Source organism: Eulemur rufifrons, chromosome 28, assembly GCF_041146395.1.
Source record: "Eulemur rufifrons isolate Redbay chromosome 28, OSU_ERuf_1, whole genome shotgun sequence".
Lineage (NCBI taxonomy): Eukaryota > Metazoa > Chordata > Mammalia > Primates > Lemuridae > Eulemur > Eulemur rufifrons.
This window is the reverse complement of record NC_091010.1, coordinates 8,727,630-8,749,146: the sequence shown is the minus strand read 5'-3', so window position 1 is coordinate 8,749,146 and position 21,517 is coordinate 8,727,630. Positions and strand designations below refer to the sequence as shown.

Here is a 21,517-nt window from a genome sequence, read left to right as displayed (position 1 = left end):
CACAGGGATGGTGGGAAAAAGTGAGACGTAAACCATTCCTTTGTGATTTCATCACACCGCTCAGAATGACGTGGAATTTAAAACTTATGAATCATTTATTTCTGAAATTTTCTGTTTAATATTTTCAGACTGTGGTTGACGGTGGGTAACTGAAACTGCAGAAAGAGAAACCCAGATAAGGGGGGACTACTGTATAGTCACTCTGCGCATATTAGCTATAATAATAGCAAAAAAATCACAATTCTGTATGAAAAGCTGCAATTGGTAACCAATATTTTAATTTCCATCAAGTTATTACACATTAGCAAGAAGTTCTGTATGTTCTTCTAGCTGCATGATAAAAAGCTTATATTTAAGCTAAAATCGTCACAGTAATTAAAATGCATAGTACATTTTGGGTTCATGTTGAATGAGTGAGATTTTCAATTTACCTAAGGTAAAACAAACCAATTAGAAAGCCATCTGGGCACCATTAAATCTCAGGAAATGGAAAATAAATATGTGGTCCCCTAACACTGCCATGGCTTCTAGTAGTTCTCAGGAAGACCTACTGTCAGAGCTGGGTAACATTTAACCCTTCACATAGATTCATGTCTCTCAACTTTGGATGAGTCTTATAATTACCTGTGCAAATTAAAATAAATACTAATGCTAAGACTCACCACAGATATTTTGCTTTAATTGATCTGTTGTGGGGTCCAGGCATTGACACTTATTAAACTTCCTCAGGTGATTTTATAAATTTCCATTTTCCCTATTATGTACTAAATAACAAATTATATCTTCCATTTCCTTTGAATGTAGAAATTATATTCACCAGTTTATTTACATGTTCTATGTGGGCTGCTAGAATACATTGATAAAATGACATGAAATATTTTCTTAATATCTATTGGCAACATTTTAACATTCTCAAGTGTTCTCATGCATTGCTAATGGGTATATTCTTCTTTGGAGTTTCCCCTTCAAAATCTTATCTCAGACTCTACAAAATCAGAGAGAGAGGCATAAAATAATTTTCACCAGCTAGATGTTTTTAGTGCTCTATTGTATATAGTAATTAAATTTTTATAGTAAGATTTAGAGTTTAGAAATGGGCAGGAATGGCAGATTTGGTGCCCTAACAGTGGATCTGGGGATAGCGTAACATAGTAGGGAGTCATTAAGGACTACTGAATAAATAAATGAATTACAGAATGTATAAAGGAACAGTAGCCCTGAGATTTGGTCAGAGAATAAAACTTTACTTGAGGAAAGCTCAGATGTAGGATGTTTCCCGTGAAAACAAGGTTGAGATAGAACTGTGCCTCCACAGAGGGGTACCCTGATGGAATGCAAAGACTCTTGTTGAGAAGATCCAGGAACGGTGAAATCAAAAATGAGAAGGCACATCACCTTAATGATGTATATCTCTGTGAAAGTAGCAGGGAACAGATGGGCTGGAAAGTAAGGGTGGGAGGCAGGTGCTGAAGTCCTTGAGGAGAATGAAGGTTTGTCCCATGTGATGGAACAGGGATGTACAGAGAGTCATGAGGACCATGACCTGGGCTTCAAAAAGAGGTGCCGTTGAGCAGTAGCTCGAAGAGCCACATTGCAGAGAGACACAGAGACACGCGTAACTATCATTATGTGGTAAACACGACAACAGTCTGTACACTGTACAATGCAATGCATGAGCCTTATGTAGACACTTGCTAAGGAGCTCCTGTTTGAAATAGCAACAATGAAATAAGTTTATTTCTTTATACACTGATACGAATGATTCTTTAATAATAACAAACATGGTAACTGTTTTAGAGGTCTTAGAGAAATTTTAATTAGGGAAAAATGTACTTTTTCCTGATATATGGCATGGACAGGGAAAATCCACTTTTAACATTAATCTGGAGTGAGATTTCACAACTGGAACTTTCAAGGGAAGGATGATTTACACTCAGGAAGGGATGAGAACTGTGCAAAGGCAACGAGAATACAAAAAGCGTTCTCTTTGCGTAGAGAGAATTCGAGAGGCCAGAACCCCAGAGACTGGAGCATAAGAAGAACTAAATTTCTATTTGTAAGAAATGGAAGCTATAAACCAGCATATCCATTGCAATAAATCAGCACAGGTAGGTGGTGCCATCTGCATTATTTAAGCAGAGCTAGAACTTCAGACTGATGAATGGTGAGATCAAAGAGAAGAGCAGCTAATAAAATTTTACATTCTAATATTTTCATACTTCTGCTTTGAGTTTCCTTTTCATGGACAGACGATGACACTGATATTTTTCCATCCACTACAGGCATCTTTTATTCTGTCCTCCAGACAGGCTCCCAGATCCTTCTGCATCCTGCAGTCTTGTGTTCAGAAGTTTGCTGCTGTCCCACTCCCTGGGAAGGAACCCCTTTCTTATGGAAGCTGGATTTCTTCTCAAGCTCTTTCAATCTTTCTGCAAAATGGTAAACAATGATTTTTTTTTTCTCTTTAAGTTATAGTGAGACTTAAACAAGGAACAGATGACAGTAGTAACGATGTTACTAGGTTACATTTATTAAGCATTCAGTATTGCCAGAAAAAGGTGATAGACTCAGGAATCAAGACCAGCTACTTCAGAGCCTTTCCTAGCTTGGTCAAGCCCAACTAGCAGCTTTAAACCTCTTGAGTAATGACTGACTGCTTGGCCGCACTGCAGGTGTTCAGGACATGATCAACTCATGAATCAATGTGTGAGCACTGTCTCTGCGAACATTGTTCATTACTGCTTTACTCTTTGCTGTGGTCTGGAATATCTTCTGTTTTATTAGTGCTGTAGCCAGGCTGTAAGAACAGGTCGGAAACCCAACCAAAGATTGGTTTAGATGTCAACACCAATGTCACACACACAAACTCCAAGAGGGTATGAAAAGTTTTATTAATGACATAACGAGGCTTTATGGAGGTAGCAGGGAAGCCCTCCAAAACTGATCTGAAAATGTTTGAAACGGAAAGGAAAGGAGACTGCATGGAGTTTTCTATGGTGCTTGGAGGTGAGGCCAGGCTGAAGTTCCCCACACAGGAAGGGGCTTGTGGTAGTTTGAAACTCTCACCAAAGCTAAAGGAGGAAGCACCCAGGCTTTCTTATCAGATTGATGTGGGGGACACAAAGGGAAGAGGAAGGGGTGAGGCCTTAAAGATGTTAGCAGTCAAACATTAAAACAAAATGGAGTCAGACTCTTTGTTACAACCAGACACTGACTTTTTACCTAAATAAATGCAATTTCTTTTCACAATAATCTCTTGGCTGTAGGCTAATGACTGGATTTCTGCAGATTCTTGCATCAAGGGTGATAATTACAGTGTAAACAATACAATGATTGCCTGGATTAACCCTTAGGTCATGGGTATCCTTGGCATGGTTACTCCCACTTGCAACTAAGTACAAAGCCTATGATCTGATGGAAGTTGATGGTTTCCCAGTAGGAGAAAGACAAAATCAAAAGAGCATTTAAAGAAGATTAAGTTTGTGGCAAGGTTCAAGAGAGCGAGCCTAGTGCTCAGAAGACCAAGTAGGAGTCTACTGACAAATTCTAAGAGTGAGGCTGCAAGCCTTGAAGGAATCATGTGATGGTGTATTGGAAAGAAAAAAGCGAATGTGAGAGAAGTCATGTGTAAGTGGCCAAGAACAAGTTTTGCTACATTTCATCCCTCTTTAGGAAAACTAGCTTTCTTTTTCAAACTGTAATGTGAGACTGTGTGCTCAATTTCTTTCTGAAATGATCAAAGAAATATTAAAATAGGAAACAAACTCTGTCAACTCTTTAAAATATGTAATGTTGGCTTCCAGAAGTCAGGAACTTGGCAGCTTGCCTACAAAATATATTGCTGATGAGACTAGATAATGAGAAACAAAACTGGAGTGACTATGTTTAACAAAAGCAAAGGGAAGTTGCACCCAGGCTAAGCAGGAGGGGAACACATGCAATGATATCTTAAATTCCCTGTCTTGGCCTATCACAGTCCTTTGATGAGAGATGGGAGTAGGAGGTTGGAAACAAGGGTAGCATGTGGAATGGCTGGTGAGGCTTTGAGAAGTATATTTGGTGCTGGTGCTCAAATTGTTCGGTTCCTTAACTCCCCTCCAAAATTTTATTGGTGTGGATACACATCATGCAAGGCAGGAATGTAGAACCTTAATAATGATAGCCATTTCATAAGAGTCCATGATATTTATTCAAAATGGATGTGAATTCCCTAATTTTGATAGGAGGCCTGTGCTCTTGTAACCACTTATGGTCACCTCTAGATCCACTTTCCTGTGCCTGTGAAATCTAGGCCACATGTCCTTTCCTCCATACTGCAACCCACGGGAAAGGTATGGACCAATGTCCTGGATTTCCTATAATGCCTCATATGACATTATTACAGACTGTTGCAGGTAGCTGATTTTAATGAAGCTTCAGTGGAACTGAAAGGAATTACATGACAGAAAAATACAAAGGAATAATTTTCAAGATTAAGTACTTGAAACCTATGCTTTTAGATATTCATAGGCTATTCTGGATTGTTCAGGTGCTGATATTTTTCATGAAGCCTCTTTATATTGGTTGTCCCTTTCTTCTTTCCTCAGCTCATTTTCCTTACCTCCCTTCTCCCACATTACAAACATCCCTGTTTTTTGTTTGTTTGTTTGGTTTTTTTTTTTTTTGCTCTAAATTTAAGTCCTTTTAAACAACTAATAAACTTGGTAGAGCCTCTACTTAACATAATAAAATCTCTAGACTTTAAAACATTCTCTTTCTCTCTCTGATTTACACTAAAATCTTTGGAGCATAACCTATAACATCTTTGACAAAAATCCATTTCAAATCAGGATAATATATAGATTTCATTCTATGAAGGACAATGAAAAATCTTTATATAATAGACTTAACCCAAGAAAATGAAGGAAAAATGCATTTTTCAATGACATTTGAGAAGACATATTATCCAAAGAATGGTAGGGGGGTCTAATTTGAGGAAAACAGGTTTATTATTAGAAGAAATTTATTAGAAAATTTATGTTTTCCCCACATAACTCTTGGGTCAAAAAGGAAATAAAAAGTGAAATTAGAGACTAGGTATAAGATAACAATAACACTATGATAATACATTATAACTTAAGACATATGGTCAAAGTTGTACTTATGGCAAAATCATATATTGACATTTTTATTATTAAATGAAAACTCTGAAAGTAAATAAACTAAAAATCTAATTCAATAAGTCATAAAAAGAGAGATTAAAATATACTTAAAGTAAGAAGAAAAAAGTAATTAATACAGGTAAAAACATAAATAATGAGTTTAAAAGACAAATGGAGTTAAACCAAATGTATTTAAAATATGGCTCTCTAAATGATAAAATATATACAAATTTGGCAAGGTTAAGAAGGGAAAATACAAAACCTATAAATATATAATATGACACAGAGAAATGGATTATAATCATGGGTGATTGACAATATAATAATATACTTTAAATTCTTGGTAAATAAATGATTTTCTAGGCAGTAATATCAAAATAGACTCAAAAGGTGTCTAAAAATCTTAATTATCCAATTATAATGAAAGAAACTGAAATACCACATCAAAAATGTTGTCACAAAAATCTGGGCTCTGAGACTTTCAGGGCGAATTCTGTTTTCATCAATAAATAGATCATTCTAACATTGTGTTATTTTTCCTAGAACATAGAGAAACAAGTAACTCCTTTCCTTTGATACCAAAAGAATAATTTTTTTTAAAGAAGAAAAAAATTATACCATTTATAAAAACTCAGTTACAATTCAAAATAAAATATAATCAAATAACAAAATCAAAATTATATTAAAAGCAGCACATTTTTTTTGACAAGTAACAGTTGTTTTAATATTATGATGATACTTCAATTTCAGAACATCTATTTTTCAGGTTTTTATTTACCTGCTCCAGGTGAACTCATCTCTGGATACTAAATCACAAACTCATACTTGGAGCAGTGTCTTTATGTTGCTTTCCTCCCCTAACTCGCTAACTGGCAGACGATACCTCTCTAAGCCTTAATAAATCTGGTTTAGGGCTCTTTCAATTGTGTTTTAATGAATACATATTGGAACCACTTACTGCTCTGCAGAACTTATTTTTAGGTCTTATGTTCATTATAAGATAAACTATTAAAAGGATTGGATAATTTTTGGCAAATGATATTTCATGGGGTACCTCAAAGGGATCTTAGAGATCATCTAATTAAATGACTTTATTTAATTAAAGAGAAAATGTGGCTTTAATTTCATTTTCAGGCTAAAAAGAGGAGGAGGTGACAAATTTTGACCCTGATGACTAAAAGGTATCATTAACAGAAATTTTTAAAAATAAACTATTTTGAAACTGGTGTGTTGGATCATGCTAGCTGTACCCTAATGTCTCTTTTCTCCTCTCTCAGTAATAACCAATACCCAGTTTCTGCAAAGCGCAAGGTTGACTAGAATAAAGTCTATGTATCTCTATCCTCGCTGCAGCTAAGTGTGACCACACAATATCAGCAGTGGTAGTTGTATAAGCAGCTTCCAAGAATTGTCTTTAAAGGGCGTGCTTTTATTCCCCTTCCTTCCTCCTTCCAATTGGCTGGAATGCAGCCACAGTAGCTGGAATTACAGCAGGAATCTTGTACCGTGACTGTGGTATGGGGAATGGAAGTCATGCATGGCAAAGAAACAGGAGAGAAGGCAAGTGGATCCTTGATCCAGTGTCTTACCTATCAGCTCTGGAGCAACTGCCTCTGTCAAAGTGAAACAGAGCTGGACATTTGTGAAAGGCAGCGGTACAGATTTTATTTAGGCTTCTGCAGTATGGGAGAGATACTTCAGTATAGATCAAGCTCAACGCCAGTCCTGGCTGAGATGACTGGGAGGTTTAAGAGAGAGAAATGAGTGGGGACTCAAGCAAAGTCAGGCAAGTGGAAGATTACAAAATGTGGGTGGAGGAGGCTGTGTTTTGAGAAATGTTAGGCAAGGCAGGTGTTGTGTTAGGGTGTATCATTGCAGTTTGGGCTGGAAAAAACAGTAAATTCTTTTGGAAGCCTTGCGATTTCTCAGGCAAGAAATTAATGGGACTGGATCATCCCAGGGACATGTCCTTGAGCTGCTAGAAATCATGCGACTGTTTGCTCAAGTCTCTAGTATTGAAGTGGATGAAATCTTCTGTGTCAATAGGTTGCAGTTCTCATAGGGCATAGACCAAGGTTTAGGCCTTGTCTTGAAGAGGGCTCAGAGGAGCTTGACTAAAGTTTGGTCAAGGAGAGAGTCTTGGTCAATTCCAGACATCTTGAATATGAAAATGAAACTAAGTTTGAAGTTACTTAATGCTATCTAGGTTTTCTGGCTGAATGTTTACTAATTGTAATGCATTCAAGTTTTTTTTTTAATAGATTATACCAAACATTGATGATGAGGTATACAATCGCAGATGTCAGGCAGATAGTTAGTACTTGATTCTGAAGCTCTGGAAAGGGATCAGGACTGGGGAAGAGTAACAAAGATATTATTGACAAACCTATGATGTTCAATTTCTCAGCAAAGGTTAAGAATGGCTGGAGAAGAGCAAACAACCAGGGATAAAGACTGGAGGCATGCCTAGCTTAGGTCACATGTCTTGAATTGATTTTCCAAGATTGAGGACGGGTTTTCTTTGCTTCATTTATCTTTTAATTTCTCAGAAGAGAACTTATTTACCAAAGATGTAGGGGCTTGATAAACACATTTAAATGGGAGAATATTGTATCTTATTTCCTTCTCAAACGAATTCCTTCCACTTGATAGGTAGACAGCTCATTTTTCCTTGTTTTTCACTTTTTCCCCATTGTTATCTAATTTGAAGATTCTTTGAAGACTCTTGTTGCTGCGTAACATTCTCATTTGCCCTGGGTCTTTTTATTACTAAGTGCTTCTGATCATTACTTTACATCTATATGATCCACTTGTGTTTATGTGAACAGCGATAAATACAAGAAAGAAACTAGTTTTCATTGCAATATGAAAAAGAGATATCTTGAAAAACCTTTGTATTCATGTCTTGCAATGTTCAAATTCAAAGATGAAGATTTCTTCTAACATTATATTGTGTTTTTATCTCAAACATCATATTAACCTTGTCTTTTATATGCATTATTGTAGTCAATGAGTTTAACAATATTCAGACAGTTGACCTAAAGTTAGCAATATGAATTTAAAAAAATAAAAAAGAAAAGAAAACCTTAATATTTTCCAAATTGAAACATGCATCTCTATATTAAATCCTCTAATCTTCTCCAAAGAGACTGCAAGAATAATGAAAGTATTGAGACTTCTTGGGACAAAAAACGAACAACAACTCTAAAGCATAGGCTTAACATCTTCTCTAACACTGTTTACTCTGGATGACTACTTGATTTTTATAAGGTCCAAGGCTCCACCTCTACTTAAGAGTTTAAACATGACCAACCTGATGAATGAAAAGAGTGGAATCATTGGCCAATTGACCAAAATTTGGGACTTTTATCCATGACTGTTTCTTTGTCTGCCTCATGGGGCCTCAAAAGAGAAACACTAAGGAATAAAATAATCTTTGTTGTAAGTTGACAATTTATAATTGTATTAATTTATGGGGTACAAAGAGATGTTATAATTTATGAATACAATGTGGAATATTAAATCAAGCTAGTTAATATACCTCTATTCTCAAATATGTAACATTTTTGATGATAAGAACATTTAAAATTTATTCTCTGCAATTTTGAAATGGACGATACTCTATTATTAACTACATTCACCATGCTGTGCAATGGAACTCAAAAAAAAAAGAGAGAAAATATATTCCTCTTGTCTAACTAAAGTTTTATACCCTTGACTATCATCTCCCCATCCCCCTCAACCCCCAGCCTCTGTAACCACCATTTTATTCTTTGCTTCTATGAATTCAATTCTTTTACATTCCACATAAAAGTAAGAATATGTGGTATTTGTCTTTCTGTGCCTGACATTTCACTTACCATAATGTTCTTTGATTCCATCCATGTTGTCTCAAATTATAGAATTTTCTTCTTTTTAAAAGTGGAATAGACAAAGCCCAGATGGGGAGAAAATGGCGGCAGGGGTCGAAGTGGTGGCCGAGGTGGCGGTGAGGGAGATCAAAATGGAGGAGGAGGGCGGCGCGCTGGAGTGCTGACCGGCAACGGGGCTCCGGGTCCTAAGGGTGAAGGAGAACGACCTACTCAGAATGAGAAGAGGAAGGAGAAAAACATAAAAAGAGGAGGCAATCGCTTTGAGCCATATGCCAATCCAACTAAAAGATACAGAGCCTTCATTACAAACATACCCTTTGATGTGAAATGGCAGTCACTTAAAGACCTGGTTAAAGAAAAAGTTGGTGAGGTAACATACGTGGAGCTCTCAATGGACGCTGAAGGAAAGTCAAGCGGATGTGCCGTTGTTGAATTCAAGATGGAAGAGAGCATGAAAAAAGCCACAGAAGTCCTAAACAAGCATAGTCTGAGTGGAAGACCACTGAATGTCAAAGAAGACCCTGATGGTGAACATGCCAGGAGAGCAATGCAAAAGGTGATGGCTACAACTGGTGGGATGGGTATGGGACCAGGTGGCCCAGGAATGATTAATATCCCACCCAGTATCCTAAATAACCCTAACATCCCAAATGAGATTATCCATGCATTACAGGCTGGAAGACTTGGAAGCACAGTATTTGTAACAAATCTGGATTATAAAGTTGGCAGGAAGAAACTGAAGGAAGTATTTAGTGTGGCTGATGTGGTGGTCCGGGCAGACTTTCTTGAGGATAAAGATGGAAAAAGTCGTGGAATAGGCACTGTTACTTTTGAACAGCCCATTGAAGCTGTGCAAGCTATATCTATGTTCAATGGCCAACTGCTATTTGATAGACCAATGCACTTCAAAATGGATGAGAGGGCCTTACCAGAGGGAGACTTTTTTCCCTCCCGAGCATCCACAACAACTTCCCCACGGCCTTGCTGGCATTAGCATGGGGTTAGGGCCAGGAGGGCAGCCTATTGATGCCAATCACCTGAATAAAGGCATTGGAATGGGAAACCTAGGGCCTGCAGGAATGGGAATGGAAGGCATAGGATTTGGAATAAATAAAATGGGAGGAATGGAGGGACCGTTTGGTGGTGGTATGGAAAACATGGGTCGATTTGGATCTGGGATCAACATGGGCAGAATAAATGAAATCCTAAGTAATGCACTGAAGAGAGGAGAGATCATTGCAAAGCAGGGAGGAGGTGGAGGTTGAGGCAGCGTTCCCGGAATTGAGAGAATGGGCCCTGGCATTGACCACATTGGCGGTGCTGGCATGGAGCGCATGGGCACAGGCCTGGGCCATGGCATGGATCATGTGGGCTCTGAGATCCAGCGCATGGGCCTGGTCATGGACGCCTGGAGCGCATGGCCACTCCCATCGACCGTGTGGGCCAAATCATTGAGTGCATGGGCCCTGCCATCGAGTGCATGGGCCTGAGCATGGAGCACATGGTGCCCGCAGGCATGGGGGCATGGGCGCCAACAACCTGGAGACTATGGGTGCCAACAGACTGGAGCACATGGGCCTGGAGCGGATGGGCGCCAACAGCCTCCAGCGCATGGGTCCCAACAGCCTCGAGCACATGGGCCCTGCCATGGGCCCAGCCTTGGGCGCTGGCATTGAGCGTATGGGCCTGGCCATGGGTGGCAGTGGCAGTGCCAGCTTTGACTGCGCCATCGAGATGGAGCGTGGCAACTTTGGAGGAAGCTTCGCAGGTTCCTTTGGCAGAGCTGGAGGCCATGCTCCTGGGGTAGCTAGGAAGGCCTGCCAGATACTTGTGAGAAATCTCCCATTTGATTTCACATGGAAGATGCTAAAGGACAAATTCAATGAATGTGGCCACGTGCTATACGCTGACATCAAGATGGAGAACGGGAAGTCCAAGGGGTGTGAGGTGGTGAAGTTCTAGTCTCCAGAGGTGGCCGAGTGAGCCTGCCGGATGATGAACGGCATGAAGCTGAATGGCTGGGAGATTGACGTGCGAATCGATAGAAATGCTTAGGCAGTTGCCTTTTTTAAACATCGATACCAGACCTCTGAAGTTGTATTTTTTCTTGTTAAACATTATAATTTGTTGGCTGGATGTATAAAGATGTTTAAAAAATTCAGTTGCGTTTTGGGGTAATTTGAATTACTTTTCTAATGACTTGGGTTCCATTTGACTGTTTGCATTGAGATTGCAATGTGCGCAATTTTTTTGTACCTGTGGCATCTTGTTGACATCAAATGTGACTTTGATAATAAATACCAGTTCCTGAAAAAAAATAAAATAAAAATAAAGGTGGAATAGTATTCCATTCTGTATAATTTTTATCCATTCATCTGTTGATGGGTTGATTCACGACTTGGCCATTATGTATAGCACTGCAATGAACGTGGAGATGCAGACATCTCTTTGACAAACTGATTTCCAGGGTTTTTTTTTTTTTTTTTTTTTTTTGGTAAATAGCCAGAAGTGGAATTGCTAGATTGTGTGGTGATTCTACTTTTAGTTTTTTTGAGGACCCTGCATACTGTTTTCCACAATGGCTATACTAATTTACATTCCCACCAACAGTGTACAAGGGCTCCCCTTTTCTTCACATCTTCACCAATACTTATCTTTCATCTTTTTGATAAAAGTCATTCTGACATGTCTGAGATGATATCTCATTCTGGTTTTAGTTTCCATTTCCCTAATGATTAGTGATGCTGAACATTTTTTATATATCTGTTGGCCATTTGTATGTGCCCTGTTGAGAGATGTCTATTCGGGTCCCTTGCTCATTTGTTAATTGGCTTTTTTGTTTTCTTGCTATTGAGTGGTTTGAGCGTCTTCTATATTTTAGATATTAACCCCTTATCAGATGTATGGGTTGCAAATATTTTTTCCTGATGCATAAATTGTCTCTGCACACAATTAATTGTTTCCTTTGCTGTTTAGAAGCTTTTCAGTTTGGTGATTAACACCAAAAACCTTGGGCATTTGTTGCCCAACCTTTTGGGGTCAAATTAAAAAAATTCATTGCACAGGCTAATGTTGTACAGTTTTTCCCCTATATTTTTTTTGTAGTAGTTATAGAATTTCCAGTCTTAATCAATTTTGAGTTGATTTTTGTGTATGGTGTGAAATAAGGGTCCAATTTCATTTTTCTGCTTCTGGAAATTCATTTTTCCCAACACCATTTATTTAAGAGACTGTCTTTTTCCCATTGTGTATTCTTGGGAACTTGTTGAAAATCAGTTGAACATACATGTATGTATTCATTCCTGAATTCTCCTATTCTGTTCCATTGGTAAATATGTCTATTTCTTTTTTTGCCAACACAATGTTGTTCTAATTACTATAGCCTTTAGTATAGTTTGAAATCAAGTAGCGTGATACTTCCAGTTTTTTTGTTTTTTGTTCACTATTACCTTGGCTATTTGGAGTTTTTGTAGTTCCATATGAATTTTAGAATTTTTAAAATATTTCTATGAAAAATGACATTGGGATTTTGATAGAAATTGCATTAAATCTATAGATTGCTTTGGATAATATAGACATCTTAACAATATTAATCTTTCCAATCCATGAACACAGTATATCTTTCTTTCCATTTATTTGCATTTTCTTTAATTTCTTTCATCAATGTATTATACTTTTCAGTACATAGGTCTTTTACCTCCTTGGTTAAGTTTATTCCTAAGTATTTCTTCCTTTTCTTTTTTTTTGTGGTAATTGTGAATGAAATTGTTCTCTTGTTTCCTTTTTTTGGGTAATTCATTGATAATGAGCAAAAATGTTACTGATTTTTGCTTGTTGAATTTATACCTTGTAATTTTACTGCATTTATATATTAATCCTAACAGTTTTTTGGTGGGGTCTGTAGCATTTTATTTATATAAGATCATGTGATCAGCAAATGGTTACAATTTCACTTCTTCATTTTTATTTGGATGTCATTTATTCCTTTCTCTTGCCTAATTGTTCTGGCAAGGACTTCCAGTACTATATTGAAGTGATGAAAGTGGAAGTGCTTGCCTTGTTTCAAATCTTAGAGAAAAGCCTTTCAATTTTTCGCTATTGAGTATAATATTAGCTGCGGGCCTCTCATAAATGATTTTTATAGTGTTGAGATACGTTTCTTTTATACCTAATTTGGTGAGAGTTTTTATCATGAAAGGATGTTGAATTTTGTCAAATGCTTTTTCTGCATCTGATGAGACGATCATATTATTTTTTGTCTTTTATTCTGTTAATATGATGAATCACATTTATTGATTTCTGTATGTTGAACCACTCTTACATCCCCAGGATAAATCCTACTGAGTATGATTCTTTTAATGCTGTTGAGTTTGGTTTGCTAGTATTTTGTTGAGGATTTTTATATCTAAGTTCATCAATGATACTGGCCTGTAATTTTTTTTTTTATTATTATTTTTTTTGTAGTATCCTTGTCTGGTTTTGATATCAGGGTAATTCTAGTCTTGTAAAAAAAGAGTTTGAAAGTTTTATCTCCTCTTCAATTTGGTGGAATAATTTGAGAAGTATTGGCATTAATTCTTTTTAAATGTTCAGTAGAATTCAGCTGTGAAGCCGTCAGGTACTGGGCTTTTCTTTGATGGGAGACTTTGTTACTGATTCAATCTCCTTACTCATTATTGGTCTGTCCAGATTTTCTATTTCTTTGTGATTCAGTCTTGGCAAGTTGTAATTGTCTGGGAATTCATCCATTTTTTTCTAGGTTGTCCACCTTGTTGGTGTATAATCATTCATAGTATTCTCTTTTGATCTTTGCATTTCTTTATCAGTTGTAATGTCTTCTCTTTCATTTCTGATTTTATTTATTTGATTCTTCTCTTATTTGTTAGTGTAACTAAAGGTTTGTTGGTTTTATTTTTTACAAAAAACTTAGTTTCATTGATTCTTTGCTTTGTTTTTCTAGTCTCTAATTCATTTGTTTCTGCTCTGATCTTTATCATTTCCTTACTTCTACTTATTTTGGGCTTAGTTTATTCTTATTTTTCTAGTTCCTTGAGGTTTACCTTGAAGTTTATTTCAGACCTTTCTTCTTTGATATAGGAACTTATTGCTATAAACTTCCTTATTATAATTACTTTTGCTATATGCCATAAATTTTGGTATATTTTGTTTCCATTTTGTCTCAAGATACTTTTTAATTTCTGTTTTAATTTCTACATTAATCCATTGGTTCTTCAGGAGCATGTTGTTTGATTTCCATGTATTTGTGAATTTTCTGAAATTCTTCCTGTTAATCTCTAGATTTATACCCTTTTGGTCAGAAATAATGCTTGATATAATTTCAATCTTCTTAAATTTGCTGAGACTTGTTCTGTGCCCTGACATGTGATCTATCTTGGAGAATGTTCTGTGTATACTCGGAAGGAATCACTCTACTAATGTTGGAGGGAATGTTTTGTGTGTCTGTTAGATCCATTTGGTCTACCATGTTGTTCAAGTCCAAGTTTCCCTATTAATTTTCTGTCTGGATGATCTGTCCATGTTGAATGTAGGGTATTACCATCCTCTACTGTTATTGCATTCATTAATTTCATACATAAAGTGTATGCCAATACTAATGCATGAGTTTCAATTACTCATTGATTAAATAGTTATAATACACAAAAGCCTCTGGCAATAATAGATTTAGCAAATAATTATCTTATCCATAATTCTTAAATAAACATAACTTTTATAAATATTGGTTCTTGCAAATGAAATAAATTATTATTACTTTAAATTTTTAAATTTCAGAGTATTATGGGAGTACAAACATTTTAGTTTTATAAATTGCTTTTGTATTGTTTGAGTCAAAGCATGCCTATCCCCCAGATGGTGTGCATTGTACCTGTTAGGTGTGAATTTACCCATCCTGTCCTTCTCCCTCCCACCTGCTTCATTTCTCAGATCCTTTAATACTTTTTATAGGTGCTACAATGTTGGGTGAATATATAATGACAATTGTTATATCTTATTTATGAACTGACACCTTTATCATTATATAATGTCCTTCTTTGTCTCTTTTTAAAGTTTTTGACTTAAAATCTATTTTGTCTGATATAAGTATAGCTAGTTCTATCTTATTTATTTATTTTTGGTTTCCATTTGTGTTGAATATTTTTTTCCATCTCTTCACTTTAAGTCTATGTGTATCTTTAAACTGAAGGTGAGTCTCTTGTAGGCACTATATTGTTGGTTCTTGTTTTAGATTTTTAGTCCATTTAGTCACTGTGTCTATTTTTATTGGGGAATTTTATCCATTTATATTCAAAGTAATTATTGATAGGTAAGAACTTACCACTGATTTTTTTGGTTGTTTTCTGTTTTTTTTTGTGGGTATTTTATTTTTTTGTTTCTCTCTTGTTGCTTATTTTTTTTGTGGTTTGATGGTTTTTTAGAGTAGTATGCTTTGGATCCTTTTCATTTTTGTTTTGTGCTTCTACTAAAGATCTTTGCTTTGTGGCTTACCTAGCACGAGGCTTACCTAGCATGTCACACACTTATCCTATTTCAAGCTGATAACAACTTAACTTTGTATACAACAATTCTACACTTTTACTTTCCCCTTCCTCCACTTTTTATGCTTTTGATGCCAAATTTTACATCATTTTGTAATGTGTATCCCTTGAAATATTATTTTAGCTATAGTTGTTATTAATAGCTTTATCTTTTAACCCTTGTACTGGGGAAAGGTTGCATTACACACCATCATTACATCCTATAGTATTCTGGCTTTGTTTTACTTATACCATTGACTTTGGTGCTTTATTATGTCTCATGCTATTAATTAGTAGCTTTTTGTTTAAATTTAAAGAACTCCTTTTAGCAATTTCTATACTGCAGGTATAGTGATGATAATCTCTTGTAGCTTTTGTTTGTCTGGGAAAGTTTCTTTTTTTCTAATTTTTCCCTCATTTCGAACAGTTTTGATGGATAATGTATTCTTCATCAGTAGGGTTTTTTCCCTTCTGTGCTTTGAGTCTACTATTCCACTCTGTTCTAGCCTGCAAGATTTCTGCTGAGAAATTCACTGATAGTCATATTAACACACCTTGGTATTTGATGCATTTCTTATATCTTGCTGCTCTCAGAATTTTGTCTTTGTCTTTCATTTTTGACAATATGATTATTATGTGCTTCAGTGTACTCCTCATTTAGTTAAATTTGATTGAATACTTCTGTGCTTCCTGTACCTGTGTGTTGACGTCTGTTCCCCCATTAGGAAATTTTTCAGCCATAATTTCTTTAATTATGCTTTCTGATCTATTTCTGCTTTCTGCTCCTTTTGGAAATCATATTATATCCTATTACTTGGTTTCTTGATAATCTTCCATAATTCCTGTAGATTTTCTTCATTATTTCCCATTCTTATGTCTTTTTGCTCTACTTATGGGATAATTTCAAATGTTCTGTCTTCCAGCTGAGTGATTCTTTCTTCTACTTGATTGAATCTGTGGTTGAAGCTTTCTATTGAATTTTTCAATTTATTTGTTGTATTCTCCAACTCTAGGATTTCCATCTGATTCTTTTTTATTGTTTCTATTTCTTTGTCAAACTTCTCTCTTTGTTAGTGTATGTTTTCCAAATTTCATGAAACTTTCTATGTGTATATTCTTGTAGTTTACCAAACTTCTTCATGAGTATTAATCTGAATTCTTTGTCAGTCATTTTATAAATCTCCTTTTCTTTCAGGTCCACTGTTAGAACTTTATTAGTTTCTTTTGGAGGTGCCATGATTCTCTGATTGTTTGTAATTTTTGTGTTCTTGCATTCTTACCTGTATATTTGAGAAAACAACCTCTTCCTCTGGCCTTTACAAGTGTTCTTTGGCAGGGACCTTCACCATTTAATCTAGCTGGTGATTCTGCAAGGGCCTGCTGATAACAACCTTAGGCAGGCAGAGCTTGTGTTGAGTTCTTTACTAGACTGGGCAACTGCCTTTGCTCTGATTTTTGTTGGAGTTTCTGGCTGTGCTGCCCAGTGCTCTGAGACTAACATCTGGGCTCTGTTACCAAGCAGAGCTGGTGGCTGGATATTGTGATGGTTTCTGGTTAGGAGCTGCAGGCTGCTCTCTGAGGGTGGGCACAGTCACTACTCATGACAGGTGAGACCAGAGGTTATGCTCTTAGAAATGCACAATTGAGATTTGAAATTCATAGTGTAGGAATCTCCTTGCCTGTGCAAGGTAGTTGGGTGGGCTTTTTGGTTAAGAGGAACAGCTGCTTGTTTTCCTGGATCAAGCCTGTCTAGCCCCTTTGCTTCTCTGAAGTGGGACCTGGGGAAGATCTGATGAAAGCACCCAGGCTATGTGGGGAATCTGGCTAAGGATTTGGGCCTGAAAGATCCATGGACTGTGTTTTCTATAGTGTGGTGCTATTAGTTAATTTCTGTGGTGTGGCACCTCCATTGGCTAGAATGTAGAGCAACCATCAAGATCTGTGTGCTGGTTTCTGTGAGCCCCAACCCCATTCTTTGTTCCTAACTGACCCTACATGACCAAGCTTCGCCAGTGCTCCCAATGTTTTCTGTGGGATGAGTCAGGAGTGAGCCTCCTGCAGGATGTCTCAGAATGATAAAAGAGCTGAATGTTCACCTCCAATTCAGTTTTCCCTTTATAGAAACTGGGGGTCCAGGGGAATTCTCTGTTTGTGGCACTAAGCCAACTTGTGGAAGGGGCAGTATGGTCAAAGAGAACCATTCCTCTTACTGTGTGATTGTGGCTTTTGTCAGTTATGTGGTCCTGGCGGTGGGGTGGGGGGGCGGGGTTCAGCCTCACTCCCAAGCCCTGGGATATTCAGGATGATATTCTTGTCTGTGAATAGTTGCTAGTTGGATTTGTGAGGAAAGTGGGTGAAGCCAGAGAATTCCTATTGTATCATGTTGCTGACATCAGTCCTTTACTTCTTAAAATTATTTTTTGTATGTGAAGTTTAGAAAAGATAAATTTCCCATATAATTATTGGGATCTTGTTGGGATATTGGGATATTGGGATATTAATTATAATAAATATTCCCATTCAGTTCAGTTCAATTTAATTTCTCTTTCATACTGACAATATATTAAATACTATGCTAGACTCTAGGGATTCAGAGTTATTTAAGACAAAACTCCTGTATCTGAGTACCTAAAAGGAAGTTAAGTAAATAAACATATGGCTGCAAATCACTGCAATTAGTACCGGGTATAGGGAAACATAGTAACAAGAACAGGACAACTAACAACTTATGGGTTTATAGAAGGAATACGACTTAGGGAAGAGTACAGAAGATATGATGCTTGTATTGAGTAATAGTGGATGAATAAAAAATTATCAAGAGGAAAAGGAGGTGGAAAACAGGGGTAGAAATATGTAGATAAATATGTGACATTTAGAGAAGTTATAAGTATTAAAGATAGCTTAAATAATGATGGTATATAGAAGACAGACAGAAGAAGAATTTTAAAAGGTATAGAGAGCCCATATCATTTATTCCATGAAGAAAAATTTACCCTAACATAAATATAGTAGAGAAGTTTAAGTAGGAGAGCATGTTAAGGTTTTCAAGAGAAACTGAATCAATAGGACATAGATATAGAAGAGAAGATTTATTATGGGAATTGCCTCAGGAGATTATAGAAGCAGAGCATTACTATGATAAGCTGTCTGCAAGTTTGAGAACCAGGAAAGCTGGTGATGTAATTCAATTTGAATCCAATAGCCCAATAACCAGCTGAGCCGATGGTGTAACTCCCAGTCTGAGGCCATACACTTTAGGACAGGGAGTGGGGTGGGAATGCTGGTGTAAGGCCCCACGTATGAAAACCCAGGAGCTATAGTGTCTGAAGGCAGGAGAATATGGATGCTTCAGTTTAAGAAGAGAGAGAGAAAATTTTCTATTCCCTCTGTCTTTTTGTTTTATTCCAGCCTCAATGAATTGGATGATGCCTGTTCACATTGGTGAGGGAATATCTTCTTTACTGGGCCTGCTGATTCAAATGCTTATCTTTTCTGGAAACACTCTCCCTTACACATCAAAAAGTTATGTTTTCCCAGCCATCTGGACATCCTTTACTCCACTCAAGTCAACACATAAAATTAACCATCACAGAGAGTAACCATTGAGATTTGTAGTTTAGATACATGATACTGATGCCATTGAGAACTTGGGAGCTAGGACAGTGAAAGAATTGAAGGTGGAGGGTGGATATTCAGAGTGGTATCACTGGCTGCACTTAAAATCTATAGAGGAAGCTGATGTTCATATAAAAGTGCTTGAAAAATAAATGCCTGAATTCATATAATAGCAGTAGAAATGGAAAAGGATAAAAGGATTTGAATCACATTAAAGAGGCAAATTAAGAGAATTGGTGACTGATGCAATGTAGATAATGAGAGAGACACAAGTTTCTTGGGTGATTCTTAGGTTTCATGTTCAATAAAACCCAATATTCATTCTGTTAAAGAATTCAGAAGGTTTAGCATGGGTCTATAGAGATTAAAGAACATGAAACTGTAAGAAACTCATGGGCACCATGATTTGCTCATGTCAGTTCCTTAAAACATCCAGGCAGAAAGACTAAAGCCATCAGCTAAAAAATATTGGTGAGTTGTGGTACAAGTAAATTACAGTGGAGTACATCATACCCAGTTATCTCTGAATTTTTAAAAGCCACATGAAGAATCATGAGGTTGTTTAATACAGTTGACTACTACTTAAGATGCTTGTAGTTTCTAATTAAGCCTTGGGGTTGACATGGGAAAATAAATTTTATGGCAAGAAATTTAACTTGGACATTTATTAGTTTTTTCTTTTATTTCAGCATATTATGGGGGTACAAATGTTACATATATTGCCCTTTCCCCCAACTCCCCTGAGTCAGAGCTTCAAGTGTGTCCATTCCCCAGATGATGTGTATCACACTCATTATATATGTATATACCCATCTCCTCCTCCCCTTTCCCATCTGCCCAACACCTGATAAATGTTATTCCTATATGTGCACTTAGGTGTTGATCAGTGAAACCAATTGGATGGTGAGTACAGGTGGTGCTTATTTTTCCATTCTTGGGATACTTCACTCAGTAGAGTGTGTTCCAGCTCTATCCAGGAAAATACAAGAGGCACTATATCACCATTGTTTCTTATAGCTGAATAGTCCTCCATGGTATGTATATACCACATTTTATTAGTCAACTCATGGTGGATAACAGACTTAAACCTAAGGTGTGAAACTGTAAGAATTCAAGAGGAAAATGTTGGGAATACTCTTCTAGACATTGGCCTAGGCAAAGAATTTACGAAGAAGACTCCAAAGACAATCACAGCAACAACAAAAATAAATAAATGGGACCTGATCATATTAAAAAGCTTCTGCACAGCCAAAGAAACTATCATGAGAGTAAACAGACAATGGATAATTTAGGAGTGTGTCATTTAATTTCTATATTTTTTAATTTCCCAAATATCTCTTTTATTGATTTCTAGTTTAACTCTATTATGGTGGGAGAACACACTTTATATGATATTAATGCTTTAAAATTTTTATTTTATTTCATTTTTGAAATTTTTAATGCGCACAATAATTGTACATGTTTATAAAGTACATATGATATCTTGATACATGTATACTACATGTAATGATCAAATCAGGGTCATTGGAATACCTTTAACCTCAAATATTTATTATTTCTTTGTTTTGAAAACATTCCAAATCCTCTCTTATAGTATTTTGAAATATACAATAAATTATGATTAACTATAGTCATCTTACTGTGTTATAGAATCTTTTGAAATTATTGAATCATGTTTTATGGCCTTCACATGCCCTAACCTGGAGAAAATTTCATTTGCACTTTATGTCATGGATCTTATAATCTTTTCTGTGCATGTATAAATTATTATGCTATTCAGAAGATATTGGCATCTATGCTGATATAGAATTATTTCAGTGGAGGAAGAATTGAAGGCAGATACCATTATTTTCACTTCATTAGTGAGGTGTCATAATTTTGAGTAGCTTGGTTAAAGAGTAGGATAAAATCTCTAATAAGAGCTGATATAATAATGGGGCACATTATTTGAGGACCTGCTGAATGTTGTTTTACTTAAAGTTGCAGTTTCTGAGACCCTATCATTGACATTAACTGAGGATTTACTGTAGTTTTTCTCTTTGGAGAGCATTTGGTAATGCTTCTTGTTTCAACATTATTCCATAAAATAATCATCTGGGTTGACAAGAACAGTGCTTGCACATATCAGGTGTTTAGTAAACAGTTATTGAATAATTTATAATGGAATTATTTTACTCATAGTATTTTTTCTTCAGTAGTAAAAAGTTTGCATCTGCCTTGCATTTATCACATGTATTCTTTATGCATACTGTTCTAGGGGAAAAACAGAATCAAAATCAAAACCAGAAATGAAAAAAATATATACTCCTTATGGCTACTTCCTTTTGGTCAGTGATAGCCTTGACCCAGGCATTTC

At 36.4% G+C, this 21,517-nt stretch overlaps 1 pseudogene; it reads left to right on the top strand.

Moving 5' to 3' along the window:
- Positions 1–9,093: 9,093 nt before the first annotated feature.
- LOC138376118 (heterogeneous nuclear ribonucleoprotein M-like) lies at positions 9,094–11,123 on the top strand (annotated as a pseudogene).
- Positions 11,124–21,517: the final 10,394 nt, after the last annotated feature.